This window comes from Maniola hyperantus, chromosome 22 (assembly GCF_902806685.2).
Source record: "Maniola hyperantus chromosome 22, iAphHyp1.2, whole genome shotgun sequence".
Taxonomy (NCBI): domain Eukaryota; kingdom Metazoa; phylum Arthropoda; class Insecta; order Lepidoptera; family Nymphalidae; genus Maniola; species Maniola hyperantus.
Window position 1 is genome coordinate 10,355,222 of NC_048557.2, and position 13,104 is coordinate 10,368,325.

The following is a 13,104-nucleotide window of genomic DNA, read 5'->3' on the forward strand; positions in this document are numbered from 1 at the left end:
TTTTCAAAATCCTGCGGAAACTCTTTGATTTTTCGGGATAAAAAGTAGCCTATGTCACTATCCAGGTCTTTATCTATACTCATGCAAAAAATCACGTCAATCCGTTGCACCGTTGTTGCGACGTGATTGAAGGACAAACCAACAAACAAACACACTTTTGAATTTATAATAAGGGTACTGAGGTACTGATTGACCCTATGTCAAAGTGGTACATGAAACCTCCCTCTGGCCCAGTGGTAAGCACTGTAGTCTTATTAGTGGGAGGTCCTGGGTTCGATTCCTGGCAGGGGTTTGGAATTTCATAATTTCTAGATTTCACGTGGCTTGGCCGTTTAATGTAGAAATCACGAAATTGTACAGTGGGACCATTTCGTGATTGTCGCACAAACTATTCCTTATGGGCTGTTATATCAGAGGCAATGCGTCTGTCTCTCACAGTACATATAGTAAACAATATCCGAGATGAAATACCCTTAGTAAGATAGCAGGTGTGACATATGAAACCGCTTTTTCATATGATTTTTCACATGCTATCGACATCTAGCTTGTAGCACAAACACAAACGAAGACGTTATAAGGCAAACATCGTACCGTTATATCGGTCGGTATTTGCTCAGCCATGCTTAAGCGCTGCGTCTGTGAGAGGCTGCAGTACACAATATCCCATTAACAACTGAGATGAAAGATAAAATACCTAGTATTCAAGAATATGTGATTCTAATTTTGTGAAATCTAATCTAAAGATAGCAAGTGTTACATACAGGGTGTAACCAGAATGCTTGTAAAAACAAAGACAGGTGATAGTACTAATGAATACTGATAAGATACCTATAAAAAAAACGCAAAAAACGAAATCCTGTATTTTTAAAAATTCACAATGTATTGCAAGTCAAACATCTGATTGGCGCTAAAGGTCAACGAACGTTGCGTGAATAGGTCACTCGGAGTCAATGCCGCGTCGTAGGTGGGGCATCAACCCGAATTTTGCACGCTATACATTGCGGATTTGCAAAACACTAAATCACTAAAACTAATTGTAGTTTTACGCTAAAACATTAAATCACTAAAACTATTTGCAGTTTTAGTGATTCAGTATTTTGCAAATCCAATATAAAGCAAATAGTTGTTGGCATTGGATTGTGTTTAGGTAAACATTGGGGCCGATTCTCTTGTACACAATCTCTAAACTAAACTAAATTAACAGGCCTAAATCTAGCGCCATCCTTTTCCGCAAGCAACATTACGAAAGGGATAGCAATTTATTTAGGCGTGACATTTTAGTTTAGTTTAGAGATGTGTACAATGGAATTAGCAACAATAACGCTAAGTTTTTTCTAGCGTTCTGGTTAAACTCTGAATGAAAATGCTTTTCATATGATTTTTCACATGCTACCTGTGAAATCATCCACCTCTAGCTTGTAACGCAAACAGAAACGTTATTTGAAAATGTTTTAAGGCAAACATCGTTCCGTTATATCGATTGGTATTTGCTTAGCCATACTTGAGCGCTGCCTCTGTGAGAGGCTGCAGTACACAATCTCCGATTAACAATTGAGATCAAAGATGAATACCTAGTTTTCTAGAATATGTGATTCTAATGCTGTGAAATCTAATTTAGTTACTGACATAGTTAATAAGGTCTACTGTTGCTAACACTTTATGGATGAAATATCTGAAAATAAAATGTTTATTATTATTATTATCATCATAATGATCAACCCATCGCTGGCCACTGAGTACAGGACTCCTCTCGGAATGAGAAGGGTTTAGGCCATAGTCTGCCACGCTGGCCCAGTACAAAATTGGCAGACTTCACACACCTTTAAAACATTATGGAGAACTCTCAGGCATGCAAGTTTCATCACGATGTTTTTAAAAGTAAGTGATATTTTATACTGATACTCCGAAAAATTAGAGGTGCGTACCCGGGATCAAACTCCTGGCCTCCCGAATAGAAATCTGACGTTTTAACCACTCGGCTAACACTGCTACCGCTTTAAAATGTGATTAATTAAAGTGCATAATTCTACATAATATTTGCTGCTGAATATCTGTTAAGGAATATAACCCTAGCACGCTACCAATAACCCAGCGCTTTCAAGGGCTTTGAAACGGATTTTTATTTATTTCGTCTATACTTCGTCGTACTCTTTTGTCTATACCTCGTACTCTTTCGTCTATACTTGTTCGGGTAAGAACTAACCCGTCCATAAGTCTTATGAAACCAACCGACTCATGCAGATTAATATTTAAAAAATATAAACTCCTCACATTACCATCTCTATACATATATGAGACGTCTGTGTTCGTACATAGGAATTTGGAGTATTTTGTCAAAAAATCCGATGTAAACCAAAATAGTATAACAAGGAATCAAGATAGGCTAATAATGCCACAATATAATCTTAGGCAAACTCAAAAATCGCCTTACGCAATGAGCATTAAAATTTATAATAAATTAGATACAAACTTAAAAAAGCTACCGACGACACATTTTAAAAGGAAGCTCTTTCAATGGTTGTGCGATGAATCGTTCTACTCTGTCTCAGATTACCTCAATTATATACCATGGAAGTCATAGTGATAATTTAAGATGTATAATTAATTAGTTGTAATTTTATAAAATAAGTTTGAATAATATACCCTACATCGTTTGTCATTGTACAAATTACCTTTAGGTGTAGATATATTATTATTAATATTTGCATGCTGAAGTATCAGTAAATATGCGGGGACTATTTAGATTATAAGTAATATATTAAGACCTTTGTAAACTACCCATATTTAGCAAATAAAAATTATTTCATTTATTTCATTTCATTTCATTTAAGCGTCTACAAAGTAATTTATCGCAAGCGCTATTTAAAGATAATCCGAGCCCCTAATCAAGACTGGCTAGACGCTAACTAGTTTAATCAGAACTGTGAAGAAATAACAGCGTTTATTTTCAGTTATTTGCTTACTGAAGCTTGCTTTTTAGATTTGCTTATATTTATACTAGCTTATGCTCGCGACTTCGTCCACGTGGTCTACACAAATTTCACACCCCTTAGGGGTTGAATTTTCACAAATCCTGTCTTAGCAGATGCCTACGTAATAATTGGTATCTGCATGCCAAATTTCAGTCCGATCCGTCCTGTAGTTTTAGCTGTGCGTTGATAGATCAGTCAGTTAATCAGTGAGTCAGTCAGTCACCTTTTCCTTTTATATAATCCTAATCCTAATATAATATTATAAATGTGAAAGTGTGGATGTTTGGGTGTTTGTTACTGAATCACCCAAAAACTACTAGACGGATTTGGCTGAAATTTGGATTGGAGATAGATTATATCCTGAATTAACACATAGGCTACTTTTTATCCCGGAAAATCAAAGAGTTCCGCGGGATTTTGAAAAACGTAAATCCACGCGTTCGAAGTCGTTTAGTCGTAAACACGAGGTAAGAATTAATAAGGATTCCATATTTAAGCTGAGAGCCGAAATTGTAATAAATTTAATTTTAAGCAAAATAAATCTTCACGGCAGATGCTTAAATTGGCTGTCGCGTCTAATTGAATAATTACCACTTTCAGTATAGCGTTATAGGTAATGTGATGTGATCTGACATTTCGTGAAATCCCCGGAGATATCACACAGATTCGTCCTGCTGTCCTTATTCTAAAGCAGCTAACTCCAAAAAAAGTATAATTTATCAGTTATCGACAAAAAGATAAGGGAATATCTAAAAATATAAATAAATAAGTAAATAAAACGTTTATTTTTCAATCATCTAGTTACACACATACATGGATTTGATCTTGAACAATTTGCGTGCTTGTTGGAATAAGCATATACAATATTAAGAATGTTACAAGATCAAGAACTGGCTATCCTAGCTAGATTTTTAGATCTGTGTTAAGGATAGCCAAAAGGAAAAGGAAAAGGTGACTAACTGACTGATCTATCAACGCACAGCTCAAACTACTGGACGGATCGGGTTGAAATTCGGCATGCAGATAGCTATTATAACGTAAGCACCCGCTAAGAAAGGATTTTTGAAAATTCAACCCCTAAGAGGGTGAAATAGGGGGGTTTGAAATTTGCGTAGTCCACGCGGATGAAGTCGCTAGCATAAGCTAGTAATTATATAAGTATAACAAAGTAAAACTTTGAAAATCCTTTCTTAGCGCATGCCTACGTCATAATACCTGTCTGCGTGCCAAATTTCAGCCCGATCCGTCCAGTAGTTCGAGCTGTGCGTTGATAGATCAGTCAGGCAGTCAGTCAGTCACCTTTTCCTGTTATAAATGTAGATTTCCATTTAGTTGGATGTTTCCAAATAGCCAGAGTACCCTTACCTAAAACTGAACAAGTTTACAGCCATTTTTATTAGTATTACTCCAGTAATTAGCGCCGTAGAATTACATGTAATTATATTATACGAGTTCCAAGAAACAGAAAAAGGAAAAGAGGACGACAAAGAAAGAGATGGCGGGATATTTTTGCCCAAAATGTAGGACCGGACTGGATGAGGAAAGCTCGAGATAGGGAGCTTTGGAGAGATTTGGGGGAGGCCTACGCCATTGAGGCGACTAATGCGTGAGTGAATATATTATTATAAGGGACTTAAATATAACATATAAACATAAATTTTGGCATTAAAAAAAAACTAATTTTATTATGACGATGAATGAACTGATATATTTTTATGAATTCATATTGTTGCGAATACGATGAATTTAGGATCAAAATAATGTAAAAATAAATAAATTATTGTGATAGGAGATATAATTGGAATTAACGTACCTATTAGACAATAAAGGCTTTTTTATTTATTTTATTTTATTATATACGAGTGCCTGTAATTTTCGTTGTTCCTCTTATGTATTTAGACTAAATATTAATTGGAAAATATAATTACTATTAATTAGAGAAGAGATAATTGAAACGGTAAAATCACGGGTTGGATATATAGAAATGGTAGTAGCCAAAATCACTGTATTCCAAAACCGCACATCGAATGTAATCAACGGTTTTGGTGTTAGAATAATTATGTAGCGAAACGTTTTATGGTTGTATTAATTTATTTGAAATGAGCTAGGGATATTTACATAAACGATAGAGCAGCTATTAAGAAAAGGTTCATAATCTAAATATATAAAACGAAAAGGTGACTGAATGACTGACTGATCTATCAACGCACAGCTCAAACTACTGGACGGATCTGGCTGAAATTTGACATTCAGATAGCTAATAATTATGAAGTAGACTAAGAAAGGATTTTTGAAAATTCTATCCCTAAGAGGGGAAAATAGGACGAAGTCGCGAGCATAAGCTAGTCTGAATATATAAAACGAAAAGGTGACTGACTGACTGACTGATCTATCAACGCACAATTCAAACTACTGGACGTATCGAGCTGAAATTTGGCATGCAGATAGCTATTATGACATAGACATTTGCTACGAAAGGATTTTTGAAAATACGCCACGCCGAGGTCTTGCGCCGCCTGAATTCAGCGGCTCCCTGCGACTCGTCTGATGTCGTCCGTCCACCTAGTGGGAGTCTTCCAACACTGCGTCTTCCGGTGCGAGGTTGCCATTCCAGCATCTTGGGACCCCAACGTCTATCGCTTGTAAGAACTATGTGAGCGGCCCATTGCCACTTCAGCTTCGCAACCCGTTGAGCTATGTCGGTTACTCTAGTTCTCCTACGGATCTCCTCATTTCTGATTTGATCACGTAAAGAAACTCCAAGCATAGCTCTCTCCATCGCCCGCTGAGTGACTCTGAGCTTTTTTATGAGACCCATAGTATCTCTTTATAAAATTAGTATAGATTTAAATATCCTTGTAAATCAGCATAATTAGAGCCATTATACGTTTTGTTTTGTTGCGGGAAAGCGTTGGATAGCGTGTTTTCTAGTGCAAATTAGAAGCATAATATAATATAATTTTTCCAACCCGAAATTGTTTGTTTAATTCTATAAACGTTTGTTTATATTATTTAACAATGTTCATAATCCATGATATACCATGAACCAAAAGCTTAATTTGCTATAATCTGCTGAAACAGGTCGAATCTGTATCCTCCTCAGGAGAGACCTAGAGAATGCTCCGGTGTCGGGGCGAAACGTGCGTAGAGTGTGCTTTGGGATTTGCGTGGTGGTGGTGGTGCGTATTGCTTGCCTGGTGGCTGGCTTTTCCTGCATGTTTAGCAGTGGGAGGGCGAGCGGTGCATGTCGCATGCTGCATGTTACACCATACAGATTCGACCTGTTTCAGCGGATTATAGCAAATTAAACTTTTGGTTCATTGTTTATTAAACAATGGATTTTCATGCATTAAGTACCTATTTACTATATTTTGTTTTGTAGTGATTTATCATTTCCGTAAGCATGTGATAGCTTAGTGGTTAGGACGTCCACCTCCTAATCTGAGATCGGGGTTCAGTCCCGGGCACGCACCTCTAACTTTTCTGAGTTATGTCACTTGCTTTAAACGTGACATGAAAACATCGTGAGAAAACATGTCTGAGAGTTTTCCATAATGTTCTCAAAGGTGAAGTCTGCCAATTCGCACTTGACCAGCGTGATAGACTACGGCCAAAATCCTTCTCACTCTGAGTGGAGACCCGTGCCGTGATTTATTTAGTTGATAGAATATTTTATCTTATTAACTTTGACTGCAACATAGAACTGTGTTTCTCTTTATTAAATACATTTTACTGATTTCAGAACTGATTTTAAATAAATCTTCGGATTCAAATCCATATCATCCATACTTACTAGTGTTCTAAATACGAAAGTGCGTCTGTTTGTCCGTATGTTGATAGTGACGATCCCGATATTGTTTGTATGAGATAAATATCTAAGTAAATAATTAAACTCACGGAATTTTTAAATGGTTAAGCGAACAAAATTTTTCACGGTTTGGAATGAACGACCCGTTTGAAATCCAGACGTCACTGAGGTTGCATTGGTGCTAAATAAACATTTTAGGACCAATGAGTCGGTGCCATTTTGCTTGTTCAATGGCCCTGTCCTTACGAAGTAATATATAAGTCAATCCATTTAACGCAGAACAACTCACGGGCATCTTCTAGTTAAAAAACGTTTTCCAAGTATTTATAAAAATAGGGATTAGTAAAATAGTTTTAAATTAATTTCAGACGTAAACTTTTTAATATCTCCATCACCAAAGATATTTAGATAAGTATTCTGACACCCAAAATATGAAAGAAAATAAATTTCAATTATCAAAATCAAAAGAAAAGAAAAGTAATTCCAAACGAAAATATTTTATCTTGGAACAGCGTCAACTTTTCATCATATTTTGGGGTGAAATTCATTTCCAAAAGAAAAATGGAGGACCGAATACCAGTAATTGGACATTTCTCATTTCCTTTATTGTTCAATCGAATGAGTTCTTGCACTACTTAATTCTATGTTGGTAAAAAGTTAGAAAGAAAGAAAGAAAGAAAAAAAAACGTTCATTTTTAAAAGTTGTGCCCATACAATATCACTATAATGTAGGTACAGTACATCGGCCTTTAGAATGACATTTCCGCTTTGTAGAGCGTTGTCTCTGTCACTTATACCTATATGACGTTTTATCGGTCTCTACGACAGAGACTGTGCTCTACAAATCTGTTGTAGGTAGGTACATAATATCTAAATATATAAAAGGAAAAGGTGACTGACTGACTGACTGACTGACTGATCTATCAACGCACAGCTCAAACTACTGGACGGATCGGGCTGAAATTTGGCATGCAGATAGTCATTATGACGTAGGCATCCGCTAAGAAAGGGTTTTTGAAAATTCAATTCCTAAGGGGGTGAAATAGGGGTTTGAAATTTGTGTAGTCCACGCGGACGAAGTCGCGAGCATAAGCTAGTTATACATATACAAAAAAATGGTACATTCAAGAACAGCTGGTACCTACTTTAGTATACATTTTAAGTCCGCCTTCCGCCTCAGGAAAGTCCAAAAGTCATTTGTGCGTATTGGTATTACCTTTTATAATAAAATCCCGCAAACTATTTTGGACTCACCCTTGCACAAGTTTAAAAAATCTATTAAAAATATGCTCCTGAAAAAAGCATATTACACAATTGAAGATTATCTAAATGATAAAAGAGCGTGGATTTGACCTGCAGCTCGTTCCAGCAACGCACAAGACTGCAAATACTATTTTATACATGGCATAATCTTGTACCTATATCAAATATTTGAAAAGAGCAACCGCCGAGTTTCTTGCTGGTTTTTCTCGGTAGAAAAGGTATTCCGAACCAGTGGTATGCATCCGACTATTCGAAAGTACTTGTAAATGTTTATTTGAATAAAAAAGATTTTTTTTTAAATTAAGACCCCAACAATGTATTTCGGAAACCCGATAGCCATTGGAGTCTAAAGGTGCTAAAACGGTGACATCGCACTGGAAAGCGCAGCGTTGGCGGACCCCCCACTAGGTATACAGGCGACTTTAAATGAGTTGCAGAGAACTGCTGGACTGTCAAGACCGTGGCGTATAGAACTCCCTACAAGAGACCTATGTCCAACAGTGGACGTGTATAGGTTGACGACGATGATGATGGTGAATCGCTGGCCTACTACTAAATATGGGTCTCCGACGCGTTCTCAGTAGTGGGCAGCGATTATGATGATGAAATAGTTAAATGAATATTTTATTCTTTGTTTGTTTCAGTGTACCTTTAACCATAAAATCTTATTTTATTTTATTTTCTAGGTTGCCTGGAAGACGTCGCATCTTAGCGATAAGGCCGCCTTTTGTACAATTTTAGTCTACAGTTATTTTCTTTAATGTTACGTATAATGGTCTACAATACAGTATGTTCTCTTTTCATTTCATTTCAAGCCAAATGGTAGCTTTCCAGGGATAAGAATTACGGGTTTAGATCGTAGGTATATATCTCTGCGATATTTAAGGTAACTACACACGCTACGATAAAATCCCGTGCGATCTTTTGCTGACATACCTAGTACCTACCGATCTATATTTCCACGTCGTCATCAACTGGTAGACTCTACTGGTAAGTTCTTAAGTTTATATTTTGAATATTTGCATTTAGCTTTTTGTGTACAATAAAGCATATTTAATTCATTTATTCATTCATACTGAATTTAGATCTCTAGTAAAGACTTCCACACACCCAAACATTAGAATATCAAAAGTCGAACAAAACATGACGCTTTCGCGTTACTCCGAACTTCTACGATTTCTTTACTTTTAGCTAAGAAATAATACAAAAAAATTAGTAAAAATTAACTTTTATTTCGCCATCAAAAACGTGCGAGAAATAAATTCTTCGCCCGAACAGGGAGTTGAACCCTGGACCTTCGGATTATCAGTCGAACACTCTGCCGTTTGAGCTATCCGGGCTGTGTTATGTATCGCTTATTATTGCAATCTAATGCAAAACTTTCAATATAAGTACCTACCTTCAAGTCAAGAGCAACCACAAATTCATGGTTTTCGAATTTTTGCCTTTACTTATACTGTTAGGCATAGCTACCTGCCAAATTTCATAATTCTAGATCAAGGGGGAAAACATACGATAGATAGATACGATATGACAGATACGATAGATAGACAGACAGGCAATGAAGTGATCTTTTAAGCGTTCTTTTTTTTTCCTTTCAAACTTAACCCTAAAAACATATTTTGTGTCTTCGATTCAATACAGACTAGTTCCATGGGGATCAAATCCTGGACAAAAGGCTAGGAACGAGTTTTATCAATGCCATTATTGTATCCAATAAATTCCCTATGTAAGGTAATAAAAACAAAGCATGAGCACCAGGGAATCAAAAGCGTGTTTTTTGTATTTACATGATTAGGTAGATGATTTTAAAATAAAAGAAGAACTAGGTATATCTTGATTGTTTTTAGGGTTCCGTACCCCAAAAGGAAAAACGGAACCCTTATAGGACTCACTTTGTTGTCTGTCTGTCTGTCTGTCAAAAAACCTACAGTGTACTTCCCGTTGACCTAGAATCATGAAATTTGGCAGGTAGGTATATCTTATAGCTGACATTTGGTGAATAATCGGAAACTGTGAATTTAGGGTTAGATCACACAAAAAAAAATAAATTGCGATCATGAACTAATAATTAGTATTTTCAACTTTCGAAGTGGTGACTATATCAAGTGGGGTATCATATGAAAGGTCTTCATCTGTACATTCTAAAACAGATTTTATTTATTTTTATGCATCATAGTTTTTGAATTATCGTGCAAAATGTCGAAAAAATACAACTGTAGTACGGAACCCTCATTGCGCGAGCCTGGCTCGCAATTGGCCGTTTTTTTTTTTAATATAAATTAGCATGGTGCATACGCAAGTTTTCGTTACTTTTGATATTATTTTTTAATTCCAAAAATTAAATGTAAACACGAATAAGTGGTACTTTCTTAACCAATCCAATCTAATCCAACAGAACCGGGGGGGGGGGGGGGGGGGGCGTACTTTCGTACTTAGCTGATTTTCTTACAAAATCGATGCATCTAATGGCAGTATTGGCAAGGTTACACATAGCTCGGATAGCTCAAATGGTTAGAGCGTTGGACTCATGATCCAAAGGTTCAGGGTTCAATTCCCTGTCCGAGCGGATAACTCATGAAATCATCATTTTTGAATACCCACATTTTTAAATATTTTATTGAAAAAAAAAAATTAAAGAAAGAAACAAAAACGTTTATTTTGTAAGTTGTGCCGCACATAATTTTATACCTAAGGGTTGGTTATCCCGGCGCTTGAGCATTAAAACCAGAATGACTCAAGCAGAAGAATTTTAAGTAGAAGTTATTGTTTTACTATATTTGATTCGCCCCCGCTTCGTTTGGGTAGGATATCTAAATATCCTTTCTTGTTATAGGTAAACATTATAGCGAAAACCTGTATGTAAATCTCAACATTCTAAATCCTATGGGTTAATACGTTGATTTATTTCAGTTTATCCTTTAACTAGTTTTTGCCCGTGACTTTGTCCGCGAGACCAACAAAAAGCACGCATTTTTCAATATAATTTAAAGCGTGAAATACACTAATTTCAAACCTCTATTTTACCCCCTTTGGGGTTGAATTTTCTAAAATTCTTTGTCAACGGATGTCTGCGTTATACAATCTCTCTGCATGCCAAATTTAAGCTCGATCGATCCAGAAGTTTGAGCTGTGTAAGGTAGATCAGTCAATCAGTTAGTAGCTTTTGCCCGCAACTTTGTCCACGTGACCTGCAGAAACTGCGCATTTTTCACGATGATTTAAAACCTATAGCACTCAGGGATAATATAGCTTTCGAACACTAAAAAAAAGTTCAGAATTGGAACATTAGTTTCAAAGATTGTTTCCCTACATGAAAACTCAAAATCTGACTTTTACCGCTTTATAATATCAGTTTAAATATGTATTGATTTATTACTTGTTACAAAACAATCGAATCATTGGTGAGCTAGTAAATTTTCGAGACAGTCAGAATTCGATGCGTTTGTAAGACACCCTTAAGAGATCCGAGTATAGTATCGACTTAGTTTGCCGAGTCAGTGACCTAGAGAAGATCTTGGCCTGAAACACTAGAAGTGCCGCTCATGACTATCCTGCGGCTTGCCTCACTGTATATGTATATTTAGTGAAACTAATACAGGCAAAAGATTGTTTTTTTTTTTTGAGTGTGTGTCTGTGTGTGTGTGTGTGTGTTTGTTACTAACTAAAAACTACTGGACGCAGCTGAAATTTGGACTGGTGATAGCGTATACCCTGACATAACACATAGGCTACTTTTTATCCCGGTAAATCAAAGAGTTCCCACGGGATTTAGAAAAATCTAAGTCCACGCGGAGAAAGTCGCGGGCATCAGCTAGTATCGAAACAAAATTCCAAATTTACAAACCTGTGTCATCTATCTAAATATATAAAAGGAAAAGGTGATTGACTGACTGACTGACTGAACGATCAATGCACAGTTCAAACTACTGGACGGACCGGGCTAAAATTTGGCATGCAGATAGCTATTATAACTTAGGCATCCGCTAAGAAAGGATTTTTAAAAATTCAACCTCTAAGGGGGTGATATAGGGGTTTGAAATTTGTGTAGTCCACGCGGACGAAGTCGCGAGCATAAGCTAGTATTTAAATAAATATAAAAACCTCACAGAGCCTAGCATTATTAAGCAAGAATAGACAAGAATTTCCAACAGACTTGCCGCGTAAATTCAATTACGTGCAAGACGGTAAAATAAAATGGCGGCCGTTTACCGAATTGTCTCTGCGAATCCGTCCGTCTAATTCCCGTTTAGAGAAGTGTCTTCCAAGCGCGCTCCATACTTTTATAACCGACTACAGCAAAGCCAAAAGGAAGGGTTAGATTTTAGCAGTCTATATATGTATGTGAAGGCAAAGCTGCAGACCTTCATAACATGATGATGATTGATGATTAATCGGAATAAGTCAGGATAACAACGTTTTAGTTTAACCGAGCCTTCGTGGGCGCACTTACAATATTCTCGTATTACGAGGGACAACACAAACTACCCTCAACTTATAACTATAGCAACTCTCACTAATTATGAGTCCACCAACCAACGTCTCCAATGAGACCAGACAATCCTAACTAATCCTACCTAGGTCGCCTCCACATCACCTCTTCTAGTGACTCGCAGACCGACCATCTAACCTAGCTACTACAAAATCAACTAGCCCACCAAACAGGAACCTCATTAAGTTACCACAACAATTATGACACTCACCCCCTTAGGGATGATTTCATAATTATTTTAACTATTTCATCCCCTCAGGGGTAGAATTTTCAAAAATTCTTTCTTCAGTCCGTCCATCTTAAATCCGTCCAGTAAGTAGTTTTAGCTGTGCGTTGATAGATCAGTCAGTCACTCAGTTAGTCAGTCACCTTTTCCTTTTATAAAATGCTCCCTATGGAAAAGAACAGTACTAGATTTATATCTGAAGGTTTATTTCAAAAATAGCCATATTTAATAGTTTAAAACGCTCGACTCTTATCAGTCTCCGTAAAGGTGGGTCTACGCTAGGCGAACCGAGCACGAGCCGAACACAATTCGTCTAGTGTGGACCGACTTACAAGCCTCGAAC

The 13,104-nt window shown here is 36.8% G+C and overlaps 1 protein-coding gene and 2 non-coding genes across 3 annotated transcripts in view; 2 read left to right on the plus strand and 1 right to left on the minus strand.

Annotated features, from left to right (window-relative positions):
• The window catches only part of LOC117992983 (venom acid phosphatase Acph-1-like), a 520,874-nt gene that overhangs the window by 353,938 nt on the left and 153,832 nt on the right, over positions 1-13,104 (plus strand). The gene's annotated exons all lie outside the window — the stretch shown is intronic.
• Positions 9,311-9,383, minus strand: TRNAI-GAU (transfer RNA isoleucine (anticodon GAU)). The gene has a single exon. It is a non-coding gene; the product is annotated as a tRNA-Ile (tRNA).
• Positions 10,539-10,612, plus strand: TRNAM-CAU (transfer RNA methionine (anticodon CAU)). The gene has a single exon. It is a non-coding gene; the product is annotated as a tRNA-Met (tRNA).